This window comes from Lipophrys pholis (genome assembly GCF_963383615.2).
Source record: "Lipophrys pholis genome assembly, chromosome: 15".
Classification (NCBI taxonomy): Eukaryota; Metazoa; Chordata; class Actinopteri; order Blenniiformes; family Blenniidae; genus Lipophrys; species Lipophrys pholis.
In genome coordinates, this window is record NC_137642.1 from 21622995 (window position 1) to 21638808 (window position 15814).

Genomic DNA, 15814 nt, shown 5'->3' on the forward strand with positions numbered 1-15814 from the left:
GTGAATTTCCTTTAGAAAAAAAACCCCTATATAATAATAATCTCCCCTTATGTGTGCATTTTTTGATTTCTTACATCCATGTTTCAAAGTTAAATTAAAGTTCCCCACACTTCCTTTTCCCCCTACCTCAGTAAGGCAGGCAATGTAAGAAGGCTTATATAAAAGGAAGTATGATTAAGTATAAATAAGTTGGTAGGCATGTGTACAAGGATGCATGAATATATAGAATATACAGGTTTATGAAACTGTACATGTGTATAGACATTGAAGTGTATGTATAAGTGTGTGGATGCAGGGGTATTTGTGTATATGTGTGTGTATACATTATTATATAAATGTAAATTATAAAGTCAATGCAATACTATACATTTTATACTGAAACATATACATAGAATACACACAGAATGTTTAAAGGAAGGTGGGGGAGAGGGATGAAGGAGAGGGGAAGAAAGAAAAAAACAAGAGCATTGATGTTAAGGCGGTTTAAAAGTGTGTCGGTAGTCTAGTATAATTTAGAAATTAGCTGGATTTACCAAACATATTTAAACTGAACAATTTAGTGGACAATTGTTAAGTTCCCCTCACAAATCCTAGAAACAAAAATACCACATCAGAAACTTCCAGCAGCTGTTGTTTGAGCACATCCATAACAGTGTCAGCTTCTACAACAGGAACATGGACTTTGTGACAAGATTTAAGCGTCAATCACGTTCCATTGTGCCGCGTTCACTTGCTGTGTGACTCTGGCTATCTGCTGAATCACAGTATGAAAAAGCGAAAATTGCTTCGCAGTGTAAAAGCAGATCAAGCGGCCCAGAGCTTGTCCGGGTTCACAGTCTGTGGAAGTGGCAGAGGTCGGAAAGATTCACAGTTTGTACTCTGTTCAGTGAGCTGACAGCGAGATGTGAGAAAGAGCCTACAGTGAGCTCTTTGTGAGACGTTTGTGTGAAGCGTGGTCAACATGAATGTTACCTGGAAGATCGCTGCATGGCTTTGAGGTAAATCCTCACCTTCTAGCTCTATTTTTAGATTCAGACATCCAACAACGCGTTATGTTACCGCTACGCCTTCAAGCTCTGGGAAAATAAAGGAAAATCCAAAGGCAGGGGAATCGCATTTTTCAAAGTTCTATTTCATATTTGAGATCGCCTCAGAGCAGGGGGGAAAAAGAAAGGCGCTCATCTGGGCATTCTTCCCTTCAAAAGAAGCCCAAAATGAAGTGTCTGGTTCAGCACCGCGGACAGCTCCCTGCACAACCTCAGGAGAGTGCTGCTAAAGCCTTTGTCAGTAAGCATGAGCGAGACGTCATTAGTGCTGGACACAGAGCTTCCTCTCGGGAGCTTACATCAGCACATACATTTACCTAGACCCTACTGTTCTCGCTAAAGCAGGAGACTACTTTTTAGATGAAAAAATAAGAACACGTGGGCATCCAAGCAGTTATTCATCAAAAGTAATACAAGACGGATGCAGGCAGGAACAGAAGCTCTAATACTTGCCCCCCAAAAATGGATAACATAATTGCGTCAAACCCTGCCTTTGTAACTTCGTTGTGTTTCTGTCACTCGGCAGCCATGTCACCCAGCTCACATGTTCTTGTTTGTTTCCATTTATGCAATATACTGTAGCTCAATTAAAATGTATGGTACACAAGGTGGAACTGAAGAAGATCTTTCCCGTTTAGATTACTATGCCCTTTTTACTTGATCAATTATTTCTCTCCTAACCATCTTAAAACAGTCCAAAATACAGCCGCTCGCCTTCAAACAGGAACAAATTGGCGATCCCACATCACTCCTGACCTCCGTCACCATTATGTTCCAAATAGAGTTCTCAGGTTTGGCCGGCTAAAGCTGTGAAATGCTCTTCCTCTACAGCTGAGGTCGGTCGACTCAGTTTTATGAGCCAGTTAAAAAAAACTTTTATTCAGACAGGGCTGTTGACCTGCAGCTGCTCAATTTTATTTATTCTATTCATTGTTTATGTTTATGTATGTTTTATCACTCTGTATCTTAGCTGTTACTCCCCTGTATTACTACAGATAAATATTCCATTTCTGTTTTTATCTTTCCGTTATTAATGCTGTTAAGTGCTTTGTGATCTTTATCGGTGAAAGGTGCTAAATAAATACACTTTACTTACTTATCAAACTGTGTGCTTTTAATCAAGAGATAGATTTCATATTGTGCAGAACAAATTATTTATGACTTAAGTCACCTCACGACCATCCACTGCAGCTCTCATTCAATGTGCTGGGGAAAATCCATTCCCCCCTTTTGTTTAGACTGTCCTGAGACCGGGTAGTTTTTGAGCCTCTGCCGATTAGTGAATCTAAGCATTGTTTTTTGTTTTTGTTTTTTCACTTGAAAACACTCAGTGATTAATCCTGTGTGACAAACTAATTACATATGTCACCACTGTTGTTGAATGAATGTGCACAAATGCCTCCGTTTGCATATGGGTACATGAATGATGTGCTCCATGCTCGGGCAACGAGGCTCAACATTTAACACAATTCCATTTTAATTGACTCGTGGTGACATATTTAAATATGATGCATTATTTTTCATTCAGCAGATTTCCCTTTTTCCACGTGTTTTCAAAGCCATTCTACAAATATTTGCATTGGGAAGAATTGGCATCATTCAACAATAGGCCTGAAAGGTCAGTCTGAGAATTTATTGTCTCTTGTTGGAGAGCTTCTGAATAAACATCACATCATATTAAATCAAATTCATATAGATGGTTGACCCCAAGTTTTTAATGAAATAGGATTCAGATAGGCAGAAATATGCTCATGTAACAACAATCACGTCTTAAATACTTAAATGTATTATATGTCTAACTTGCAGTAATGTTTTCTACTTCAGCTGAAGCTCAAGTCTCTTGAAAAGCTAATGGACACTGATGGTTTTGAAGGACACGGCGAGGTCGAGCCTTTCATCTGGCTCGTGCTGAACTTAGAAATCAAATAAATGCCTTTTCTTTGCCGCCTTTGTTAGGTGTCTGACCTTGTCACAATAAAAAAAAAAAAAAAACACACCAGTGTCTCTAACAATCCAAGTTTCATATTCAGACAAACCCAGATCTTTGCCTTCAGAACAAATGTCAAGTGTTGCTTCTGGTGGTGGTGAAAGCTGCACGCCGGGAAGACCGACCAGCGCTTGACATTTTCTCCTCATGAGTATTCATCTGCTTCTTTAAACTTATTGAGAAAAAGGACAAATAGACAAAAGGGGAAATGGCTTCTGGCATCTTGCGAGGTGATTTACCGGTGAAAAGACAAAGACAGAAGGAGAGCTGCGTCCTCCTTTAGATTTGCTGGTGACCTTAGAAATTAGCATTACAGTGCAGAGGAGTCATTTCCTTTGGACAGTAAATAAGCTGCTCTCCAGCCTCCCGACACATGTGCAACTCATTCCCCCCCCCAAAAAAATCCCACTCAACTCGTTTGCACTGTCCTTTCCCTCACTCCCACGCCAAAAGAAATGGATATAGATGGCAGAGCAGAGGCACGCGAATCAAAACAAATCTCACTCCACATGACGGGGTCGTGATCCCTCCAAAGAAACAGACACCATTAATCTGACAAATATGACAAGGCATGGGTGTGATATCACATATATATAAATATTAAAGAAAGAAAGGGATGTATGACACACGATCACCCATAATGCGAGATGTGGCTGACATGTGCCTATTCATCTGAGACAGGCGAAGAACAAAGGTAATGAATAAATAACTGCCCCCCGATCATCAAGTGGAATGATAAATCTACTTCATAACACTCGGGTGATGATGGCAACGTCAGGCTTTCTTGATGAAAATGTGTTTGCCGGGGAGGCGTCGCCGCCCTCTGCCGTCTCCTCCTTCACCCGCTCCTGCCCCGGCCTGATATTTTCCAAACGGCAGTAAATTAAGAGGGGGAAGATTCTGTTGTCTCTTTCTGTCATCGGATCCCTCATGCCTTTAATGAGGCTTTCCCAAAGGCAGAGTTCAGAATGAGAGGCTTTTTGATGATGAAGACATGGCTCCCCGAGTGGATTCGGGTGCTGTATTTTAATGCTGTTGATGCACAAACTGCATGCAGGGCTCACAAGCCGGATGAAGTACATCATCTGGACCAAGGTGGCTTTCTGCACAGCGGATCGTTGCCTGCTGAGCGCTCATGAATTATGGAATTCGGCACAAATATGCAAATCTGAGCATTAGCCTAGTTATGCCCCTGTACTGTAAGTTACAGTGACTTATCTATTATGTATGAACCAAGGATTGGAGTGGAGAGGTCCTGGCAGCCGACTGCATGGCCCCTCTCTCAGTCGCTCAATTTCCTATCATGAAAGAGCAAGAATAGCAGGGGAGGTAGCTCCAAAAAAGAGAAAAAAAGGAGCGTGGTTTCCTCAGCTCTGAATCTCAGAAGAATTAGAGCTTGCTTCCACGCTCAATTGCCAAGCTACTTATAATAACAATGGCTTCCACAGGATTTGGAAGCCTGGCAGATACGTAAGGGAATAAGCATGAAGTTGTTGGTAATCCTCTAATTTACCCCCACAAGGCTGATATGAAATGCTCGTCTGATCAGTAATCATTCCACAGACGCGGGGGGGGGGGGTCTGGACAACTCTACAGAAGCACACATAAAAAATCAGCCCCGGTATGGCATTAGCATCACAATGCTGCATGAGTGATTGTACTGAGGGTGACCTAATCACAGCGGTGTAAATATCCAGAAACCTGAAGGCGGCGAAAGCAAGGATCCGCTTGGTCCAGTTGTTGAAATCAGGCGCACACTCTGCTCAGGCAGTGAGAGCGTGACAGATGAGTCTCGAGGCTTCGCGATAAACAGAGCGATCATTAGCATGGATCAAAGTCAATCAGGGCGCACATGACAGCTTGCAGCTTCTGTTACTTTGGGTCGACAGAAAATAGTATTACCTGATCTCTGTAATACATGTTGAAGACAAACTGATACTCCTTTTCCTCTCTTTATATTGTCCTGACTTTATGCTTGTTGGGCTTTTTTTGTTTGCTGCCGTTGCCCAATAACAGCTGCATGCTAGAGGCATTATGTTTTCGAGTTGTTGCTACGTTTGTACAACTGTATGTACTGTATGTGCGTCTCACTCATTCTTAGATGATGCATCTGAACACCTCAATGATTAATGCACTGATAAGAATTCGGTGGTCAGAGGTAAAAAGGCCAAGGTCACCTGAAATTCAAAACAAAAGTCCAGACTGAGAATTCATGATTTACCAAGTAAAACCACAACTGGTATCGCAGATACCGATACATGGAAATAAAGCTTGTTAAAAGTCCTTGGCTGCAAAATAAAGCGACCAAATTGGTAGGAAGAGGGGAAAGTCGTGGGACAACAGGGGGTGTTTGGCTTGTGATGAACCTTTGTTTGATGTTTTGGAAAGGAATTTTATTTTTACTTTTTTTTTACATTGACATAATTAACTTGTGACATCTTAGTCTGGAAAATTGAATGCTTTGCAAATGTTTGGACAAAAAGGCCACAGGCATGGGTTGCATTTTAATAGAAATATGAGGATATAATTTTTCAGATTTTTATACTTTCATAATAATTTCCGATAACTGACATAACTCTCTCTCTCTCTAGCAAACGACCTAACAAATAGTTCCTCTCAACATGTGCACGTAACCTAATTTCTCAACTGAAAAGTTGTTCGTTAAAATGTTGAGTGGATAAACTTTGGGTAACCAGCTAGACAAAAGGTCCGGTGAGCCGAAAAGTCACTGTTCAGTTTGAGGCTATTGCCAATATTTCTCCAGCTAATTGTGTTTTCAAGTCAATAGAAAAAGTGATTAGACTTTGGTTTTCCAAGGTCAAGGTCACTGCAACCTTATATTTGTGAATGCATCCTCTCATTAATATTCTTCTCTTAATATCTTCATAGGTCATCTTTAGCCTAAATATAAATGCAAAGTATTTTCAGTTTTGCATTTGTTTGTTTTTTTAACCTAAACCTCTGTTCACTTGAAAACCTCTTTGAATGTCTCTTTTCTCTGAAAATCCACCGATCAGCTCGCTACCACTAATGCTGATTCTGTCTCGACATTGCTTTTCAACCGTGTCATTTCAACACCTGCTCTGTCATTAGCAGCTCCTCCCCACGCACAGCGCTGCTTTTCTCACATTGCACTAAAGAAAGGAGGCCAGTCAGCATCACACTGTCAAACACTGTGCTGCGCGGAAGCCATGTGACCGCAGATCGCACCGCTGAACTCCAGGAGTCAAAACACAAGTGCAGTTGCGAACATTCAAATAGAGCGCGGTGCTTATCTACAGTAAAGAGCTGAGAGCAGCCTTGAGGTGCTATCCTGACTGTGTGACTCTCACAAAGAGAGTTATGTTACGAACTGTGCTTCGTACCTGCCAGCATAAAGATTGCACCAAACTAATCACTGTGCCATTGCAATAAAATACATTTATAAACACATTCAAGTTTCTGTCTCAGCATTGACTCAACACCACAATCTTCTATGTATTTTCCAGAGCAACACAAGAGTTTCTTAGGTTCAACATGCATGGACCAGTCTAAAGCATTCACTGCATTTTGCACCCAAAGTTTTCATTAAAATTGGATTCATGTTGAGATCGTAGGAATTTTACAGAGTGTTTTTTTTATTTTGCAAATATATCGACAACAAGTTTTAAATGTAAAGGTTATTATGACACTATTTTACCATTCTGACCCACTTAAGATGAAATTGGGCTGTAAGCGGCCCCCAAACTAAAAGGGGTTTCACACCCCTGGCCTCCAGGGACTCCTTCTTTCTGTATTTGACGAACTACACCTGTCTAACTCTGTGTCGTTGAAACTCTCCAAATCATCCAATGTTCATTCTAGTTGTGGGTTGCTTGGTTATATTAATTGTTTCCAGCTTATACAAACTACCCCATGGATTTTCGAACAATGGGCGAAAGTCCTCAATGTCTTCATTCTGACATGCAAATATCACGTCAAAACAAACTAGGTGCACAATAAAGTACATTTCCACAATAAATACATTGACACCTTGAACCTTGGGAGGCAGTTTCCACACACTTGTGTTAATAATCTGACTTTTAAATTAGAGAACGCCCTCTAGTGGTCATGTACAACAATGGAAAGAGTGAGGAAGGTTTCCATGATCCACTTGATGGTGTGGTTGAATGGATACAATCATAAACCTGGAAGCTTTTCATATATAAACTGAGGGCATGTCGTAAAATATTTCAGTGATTTAACGACAGTCTCTCAGTATTTGTCCCAAGTGTCAGGATTTCAGTTGTCAAAACAAGCGAAATTGAAATGGAGCTGACGTACTTGAGGATATACTGTAGTTCTTAAGATCTGTTTAACTTTCAACTTAAAGTATCCTGGCCAACTAAAAAGTAGGATACATAAAAAGTGCATTTTAATTCCACAATCCTTGTACTGTTGCTTGTGTTGTTTAACATTGCATCAATTATTTTTCTTTAAAAGGATTTAAGGTACTTTAATTCAACATCACTAACAAAGTGTTTTATCCTTGTATTGAAATACCGAAAAGAATCATCACAGCCTGCCGACGGCAAAATAACACTTGGAATTGCACCAAAGTTTATATTAGTGTAACAACCAATCTAAACTTCAGCAGACTGAGGTTATTCGTTGGTGTTATAATGATTTTCTCAAAATTGAAGGTCGAGGTATTTCTACTTGTGTCGGTCTGCAGATGCACACAATGCCAACGTCTTCATGTGAGGACTGAGTTGTATTCAGACAATTTCTATTTTGGTTTCTGTGGCACATGAATACATAATATAAGGCCTTGAGAGTGTATTGTACACATTTTAGAGCAGAAAAGACTGAATCTTTCATGAAAGCCATTTTCATCTCTTCAGGGAGAATCAACCAACACCCACATTCGCGAAAAGGAGACCTCATTTGCATTTTTAACAAATATCCCATATGCCTCGGCTAATAGTTTTCATCCTTTAATTCAGCAAACATAACCTCATCAAATATTAATTCTATTCTCTTGTTACTTTCTATTGCTCCTGATTAGGAAAACTTGAGGAGAAGAAAATGCACTTGTGCTTTATTGTTCCTCTCTTCTGCCCGCCCTCTTTGTTCAAGTGGAGCCAACTGGATAAACTCCATCAAAAAGAAACCTAATAAGAGGAAACGGTTCACAAGAAGCTGTTTCTCCGCCCACCCTCGTTTCTCTTTGTCTTTCCTTCCCACATTAAACCCGCTTTGTGATATAACAACCCCTCGCCCTGTTATTCTGTCCAGCCATTGATCACAGACGGGATTTAGGAATCCTGACGATCGTCTTTACAGCCACAAGGATGATCCCACAGACCTTCTCCCCTCGGTCTCCTCGGTGAACCTCTCGCCTTCGCTTACACATTCAGTTCCAGAACAAAATCAAGCAAACAAAGTATCTGTTCGGGTTCAGCTCGAGCCAAACATTCGCCTCATTCATATTGATTAGTCGGGTATGAAAATAATGAGGGTGACCCTTCTTTCAGGAAGACCTCTGGCCCTTTGTTGTCAGACTGTGTTATACTGACTGTATTGGTCTTTTCAGCACAATTTATTTCTCACTGAAGGAAACACCTTTTGATTTCAGACGTTCACGGGGCTGCGTTCATTTCCAGTTTGTGACCACTTTTGACATGTGGCTGTAATCTACTTTGCATTGAAGTTACCACTTCGAAATGAGTATTTTCTAAATATAAATTAGAGTATACCTCTTTCATCAGCCACCACCTGCAAATGTGTATTAATTTCCAACATTTGGCGGATTCCGCCAAATGTTTCATTCCACAATCACGTCCTTTATGTATTGTCTTTCCTGATCACGCCTAATTTCCTTTGTCGAGTTTACAATTGCATGCATATTTGACTCCTCAGCCTGAAACTGCTCTCGTAAACCAGTTGAGTGCTCGCCTATTATTCCTCTCTACACACATGATTACCGAGGTTGATGTCTGACACGCATGTTCATGTGTGAATACACCTCCATCACCCTTCTCGTACTTGTGCTGCAAATTTGTACACTTGTAGCTATTATTTATAGACTGTACATATGTGTATGTAGTTCAACAAACCAGAGTCCTTCAAGTACTCTTGTATTCTGTAGGCATTGATAATAACACTATTCATATTGTACTTTGAGTGTTTTAACTGCAAAGTGGCTCGTCATTACTTTGTAAGTTTGATTAATTAAAAAAGGAATGAAACATCGCAGGAGGTCAAAACATTCAACTTGAATATTTTCTTTTGATATAATTCAGTCTTTCCATTATCTTGATTTAACAAAGTACCCTTGGTGCCCATCATTCATTACTGTTTCAGATTTATTTTTTATAAAAAAAAATTTTTAAGGTCTTTTTGCTATCCTTTAACAGTAAGATTACAATTCTGCTGTGTGGCGTGGATATAGCAGCTCTCCCCATAATTGCCCGTCTTTACCTTCAAAGTATTCCTCAGAGCATTAACACGTCTTCCTGGAGCAAGACTGTAAAGCTTAAAGACTGGAAAAAGATTGAACCTCTTTAGAAATACCCGGCCATAAAAGCCCACTATGTTGTTATGCAGGGATACAGCTGCAAATGGGTCTGAAAAAAAAAAAAAAAAAGTATGTTTCATTTGAATTCCATCAGATAACTTATACCTGTCAGAAACCGGCAGAAACCCTGCAGCTAGAAGCACATAAGCCAACACCCACATGCTCATAATCAAAGGTGAATTGCACAGCCTGTGGCAATTTGCATCCTGTGACGTTAACGTGTGGCTGAGGGAAGCTCTGACACCAGATATACCAGCAGCGGAGCTGAGGGTGGAAAAAACAATGCTTGCATCAAGGCTACATTTCACCCAGAGCAGGAGAGTGGTAATTATCATTAGCTGCTCTTGTTTGATTGAATCCGTCTCTGTGACATTAAGCTTCAGCACCAGGAGGAGAGTTTTAACCCAGCAACCTCAGTACTAAAAGTTCTTTTCCATGCACTTGTATTTAAATACATTAAAAAAAAAAGAAAAAAGAAAGAAAAAAACTTTACAGAAATTCAGTCATAACTTTGAATGCATGAATGAGAGGCTTGTTAAATGCCAGAGCTCTGAGGATGTACAGATCCCCTGGGAGCCTATAAAGCTCGTTTATTGGTTGTAGGTTTTTAATTAGTTTGATCAATACTCTATTAGGAGGATTTCAACGTGAACTGCAAGGCTTATTTCAGATGGTCGTGTTTTAAAGAGGCGCGGATTTGAGCTCCATTTGGGCGGCACATGCATTTCCTTATACCTTGGAAACCGAATCAAAAAAAAAAAGAATTAAACATGGATCAAGTGTTCAGTGGAAAAAAAGGCGAGTGCGCGTATCTCTCCGTAGGATGGACGGGGGAATGTTGAGAGGGAACGAAAGGAAATGTGGTTACCTCGCAGGGGGATTGTCGGGTGAGGATGTCAGCGCGTCTCCTGGGTTTGGGTCGATCTCTGGAGCGGAGAATGCGTAAGATGCCGCTGAGCCACGGAGCGCACTTTTTGCGCACCGCCGGTCCACATAGGAGGGAAGGAAAAGCGTCCGTGGCGCCTCTCGGCCACTCTCATCACTGATGCACTGGGAAGCAGACGCCGGCGGAGTCCTCGTTTTATTCAAAGTGGCTAAACTCCGGCTCCGTGCGGGCTCGCGCAGCACGAGTCTGTGTTGGTAGCAGAGTTGTGTGCAAGCCGCTGCTTTGCGTAGGGAGCCGGGGAGGAGGGAGCGGGGAGGAGCCGTCTGACAGCCTGCCGTCAGATGATCAGGGCAAGGTGCTCTCCTGGCTCTCTCTCTCTCTCGCTCTCTCTCGCTCTCTCTCTCTCTCGCTCTCTAATTCTACATCCACATCTCATCATCTGCCTCCAGCGGGGGAAACACTGCTCCTCAGCCCGGCGTTTATCTTTATAGACGCAGCAACGTGTCTGTGCGCAAAACAGAACCAACCAGAACCAACTGGGTCTGGTCAAACTGCCTCACAGTAACAATCACTGCACCTCATCCTGCTTTTCTCATTGACTCAGTTTTCTTTCACACTAAATGTTGAATGACCACTACCTGGTAGTCAAACTCCCTCCAGACTAGAGGTCTGCAACCTTTATGAACAAAAGAGACATTTTTGTGATTTTCCACTAAATCAAATGTACTTGGAGCTGTAAAGCATGTTTAACACTAAAGTTTCATATATGCAGCAATTTTGAAACAGAAGCTCTTTCTTATGTGGTATCAATTACACTTAGGCTGGAAAACATTTCATTACATTTTCAGCTGTTTTTGTACTTGACTTTTGTGGTTTCATGATCATCCTTCTTTTCCAGTATTTTTCAGACATCTTGTCATAATAGAATAGAATGGAAATGCTTTATTAATCCCAGAGAGAAATTCCTTTAAGCATTGATCCACGCTGAATAAGTAGAAAGAAGGTTGAATATCAAGACAGCCATTTTAACAATTTTATCTCTTTTCTAAGCAGCTTTTAAGCTTTTAGAAATTCTAGTCATTTTAGCAGTTTTTCATATTTTACGTATTGTGCCTTTATTTAAAAAGACGTTTTTATCCTAGAGATAAAAGTCATTTGGAAAATGACTCTGGGGTCTAAATAAAATAAAAAGATACATCGTTTATTTGGTATAATTTGGTGAAAGCTAAAGAGCCGCAGGTTACAGACTCCTGCTCCAGAAGTAGTGAGAAAATGACGCCTTCCAATATAATATATCCCCATTATACTTGATTTTATTCTACTACAAAGCTTCATCACGGGAACGGACTGAACTCATCAGATGAACGTCTTGTTAAAGCAGAGCTGCCACCTTTTAGGCAGTGCGTGTGAAACACAATACAATGACACCTAAACCAACTCACAAAGCTTCTAACTAAGTAAATCTCCATTGAATTATTTCTTGTGTTTAGGCTTTTTGTTTTTTTTTACTTTTACTTTATTAACATTATTGTAAGTCTCTGAACCTGATACAAATTAAGATCTTTTTTATTGTATCCTTACATGAAGTTGTGAATCTTTGTGTAATTATTAAGATTTTTATTACATTATTATATGATGTCTTTTCATTTTTTCACCAGCCTTTGGCTTATTGGTAACGGGTCCATCACAGCGACAAAACATCACTTTTTGAGGTGGGAAGAGTAAAGTGCTTTGGGACTGCTCACGCAGTTGAAAAGTGCTATATAAGTGAAGTCCATTTACCGTTTACAGTGCATCGCTTTGTTCATAAGTGACTAAATTAAGCTCTTGAGGAAAGGTCATGCCTAACAATGGGAAAGTTTTCACGTTGTGGGGTTTCTAAGCAATCTTCGGTACTGGAGGTCTTGAAAATATCAAAGGAATGATGAAATCTGAAGATTACCAAGACTTTTTGAAGGTCACTGATCTTTTAGCAGGACAATGACCCAAAGCACACTCGCGGCAGCACAAAGGAACGCTTGAAAAGGAAAAGACAGACTGTTTTAAACTGCCGACTGATGTAAATTCTTTTGAAAAGTTTTGAAGCCTGAATATATCAATGACAAAAGGCAGAAAGTGGCAGCAGACAGGAGACTTCTCAAGACATGCTGTCATTACTGTCAAAATCCCTACAACCAGACATTATAGTTGTTGCCCAGAGTACATTTTGACATTTTCCTCATAAGAAAAGAGTTTTCCAATTTTGCTGTTGATTTTTAGGACAGTCAATAAATATTCAGATGGTAGAAAACTGGTCCATTTCTGTTTCTTTGTTTAAATATTCAGGTTTCTACTGAGTCTGCAGACAGCGGAGTCACAGAATAGCCGTGTTGGCCTAAAAACAGAAACGGCATGTCAAGACCATCAAAACATTGTCTAACACAGAGGAGTCAAACTTAGCCGCCAAAACAACATGGAAATTGTAATAATTTCAAAGAAAACATGGATTTTTGGGCCTTGGATCGTGATTCTTGGGCATTTCAATGTACCAAACTTTGCACCAAAAAAGGTTTCATTAGAATTGGCTTTATGTTGAGATTGCAGTCATTTTCGGTAGTAATTGTTTGGGTTTGTGGATGTGTAGACATACACATCATGTGTACTCTGCGTCACCGCAAGGAAACACTTCAATTTAAGGTTATTATGGCACTATTTTACCAGTTCAACCCACTCAAGCTGAAACTGGGCTGTATGTGGCCCCTCAACTAAAATGTGTTTGACACCACAGGTCTAACATGTTCTTGTAAAAAATACAGCAATAAAACTAATACTGTTACCAGACATCAGTGACAAGCCTCTGGGCAATCTGAGGCTTGAGATTTGGAATTTTAAACACACAATTAGAATCATAATCTATACATATTGTATTCCTGAAAAACTAATCTGGGTTTGACCCGGAATAAAATGGGGGATATGTGTAGTTGGACCTCCTTGAAGATTTTGTTGCAGCTCTGAACGGCTACACAGTGGCAGAGTGAGAAAACAAGCCGTCGCAAGAGATCATTTAAATATGGAGATAAGGGCACACATTTTCAGACAGTCTGTCATGGAAGACATTGAAAGTGTTGCATTCGACTCGGCTGTCCGCACAATGGAAATGTTGTTTTTTTGCTTTGTTTTTAAATAAAAATGATTTAAGAGAGAAGTTCAAACTCAGCGGTCTTCATCTCAACCGCATAGCTGTCCGATCTCTGAGTGTGAATGTTTGGTTGTTTTTCAATAGTTAGTAAGGCAGACGCCACCGCAAATATATATGGCTCCACTTCTTGTTTATAATTGATAAAAATGAATGAATGAATGAATGCATTTCTCAAATCCTCAGCTTTCTCATAAATGCAATTCCTGAAGGATTGTTGTAGTAGTTAGCTTTTCACAGGAAGGCAGAAACTTAAATCCACTGATAGCACTTTACTGATCTTGTATTTTATAGCTGAGGCGACCTATTTCAGTTTATTTTACGATGCTATGTCGCCGCTGCTGCAGATGTTGTTTCAGCACACTGTGTTATCCCTCACTCTTGCATTTTTAAATGTTGTATGCCATGTATGTTTCTCTATACTCTGTTTGTATGTGTGTATGTATGTATGTATGTATGTAAGCTGCAAAACTAATTATCCCCACGGGGACACACATAAACTGAACTGAACAATGAGAGAGTAATATATTTGTTCATGTTCCTTTTAATCTATTTTTAGTTGATTTCCTGTGATTCTCCAAACCAAAATGCCAAAGCATATTGTCTACAGAGCGTATCACCTACATCCTTTTTCTATACATGGAATTAAAGCAAAGATCTTCTAGTTGCTGGCGATGTGTATAGGAAGTCTTTGAGTAAAACAAGAAAAACTCTGGAATACTGGGTTAGCAAAAATACATCGTCCTCAGGGAGAACGTTTCTCAAAGGGTTAATTGCAGACATGTCCGATAAAGCTATTTAAGTTGTGATTAGCATCTAAAATCTGGCCATTTGAAGCAGGGCTGTATAATGTCAAGGGTGCTACACCGCAGAGTCATCACAAACACAAATATATCTTGTATTTGCCATTGATTATGTAAATTAGCAATAAACGTTCAGTTGATGGTGTATTTTTTGGGTTTTCCCAGCACCATCAGCACCAGTGTCGTTCCTTCACCTCCAGAGAATGAGGACCTTTTTTTTTTTTTTTTTTTAACTTAATGTAAAGCTAAAGCTCTGCCATCACAGCTATTACTCCAGGATTCCTGTCCCCAATATGAAGTGTTGCCAGAAGAGAGATTGCATTATGCACTTCCTCTACACATTTTGCAGGAAGTCTCTCTGACAGTTTCAGCACATCTGCACTACGTGTGAGTGGAATCCAAACGATCCAATCAGATCCCCAAATGTTCTTTTTTTTTTACGCGTTTAAGGGAAAAACATCAGTTTGAAGAAACGATGACGTGTAATAAAGATGCGTACAATGAGTAAAGGACCCTATTTGAAGCGGATCTAACTGGAGGCCTTATGCAGATGGATACTGTCGTCTAAAATCGAACTTCTTTCATGTTGCAGTGTGTGTGTGTGTGTTGGGTGGTGGAGGTTGCAGTAGCTCGCAGACAAGCAGCTGTGCTCATCTTTCAAATCTCAACAATGTGTCACACAGACTCAAGCATTGAGAAAGCTGTAAAACAGACTGGGCTACCCATCAGGCTCTGTTCAATTAAGACTTGAAAACAAATAAAAACGCACCATGTACTACCACGAAAGAAAAGGGTTAAAGAAACCATGAAAGAAGGTGAAATGTGACTCTGGCTTTACAATCTAGATGGGAAAAAAATAACCTTAAAAGCATGGCTGGTTCCTGCAAAACTACGTCTTTGTTGCTTTTGTATGTATACGGGTGTGTTTAACATTTCACTCTTAAAATCCCTATTTGTGTCGTAATGCAGTGGGTCTCAAATCATTTGACACTCATCAAACCACTGGGTGACCTTCTTGTGCTCCTGTAAATGGGGTAAGTGTTGTACAATGTTAGATACTGGAAGCCTGAATCAGGCACGTGTTTGGGCGTCCCAGAAGAAATGTGCTGTAACCGGGAGTGTGCCGATCTGGCAGCAAATGGAATGAAATGACTGCTTTTCAGGAGTAGCCTGTTATCATCATTATCATTATAGATGCCATTATAGAGGGAGGGGGACTCGAAGCATGCAACGAAATGCTCTCACTTCTATGGAAACAGCTGCATTTTCCCACTCATACATCCAGGCTCTTTCAAGTGATATGGTGCTCTCTGCAGCACAGGAGTATTTGAGCTATTCAGCAAAGTTACCAGGCAGCAGTCTGTGTTATTCATGCTCAT

General features: G+C 40.3%; 1 protein-coding gene across 2 annotated transcripts in view; it reads right to left on the reverse strand.

Annotated features, from left to right (window-relative positions):
* hs3st1l1 (heparan sulfate (glucosamine) 3-O-sulfotransferase 1-like1) overlaps positions 1-10728 on the reverse strand; it is a 41157-nt gene extending 30429 nt beyond the window's left edge. Inside the window, exon 1 of one of the 2 annotated variants that reach the window (XM_080482129.1) lies at positions 10440-10726. The gene's annotated coding sequence lies outside the window, so the exon portion shown is untranslated. Of the gene's footprint in view, positions 1-10439 lie in introns of both variants that reach the window. The other variant, XM_080482130.1, reaches the window with a different exon arrangement.
* Between the last annotated feature and the right edge of the window lie 5086 nt (positions 10729-15814).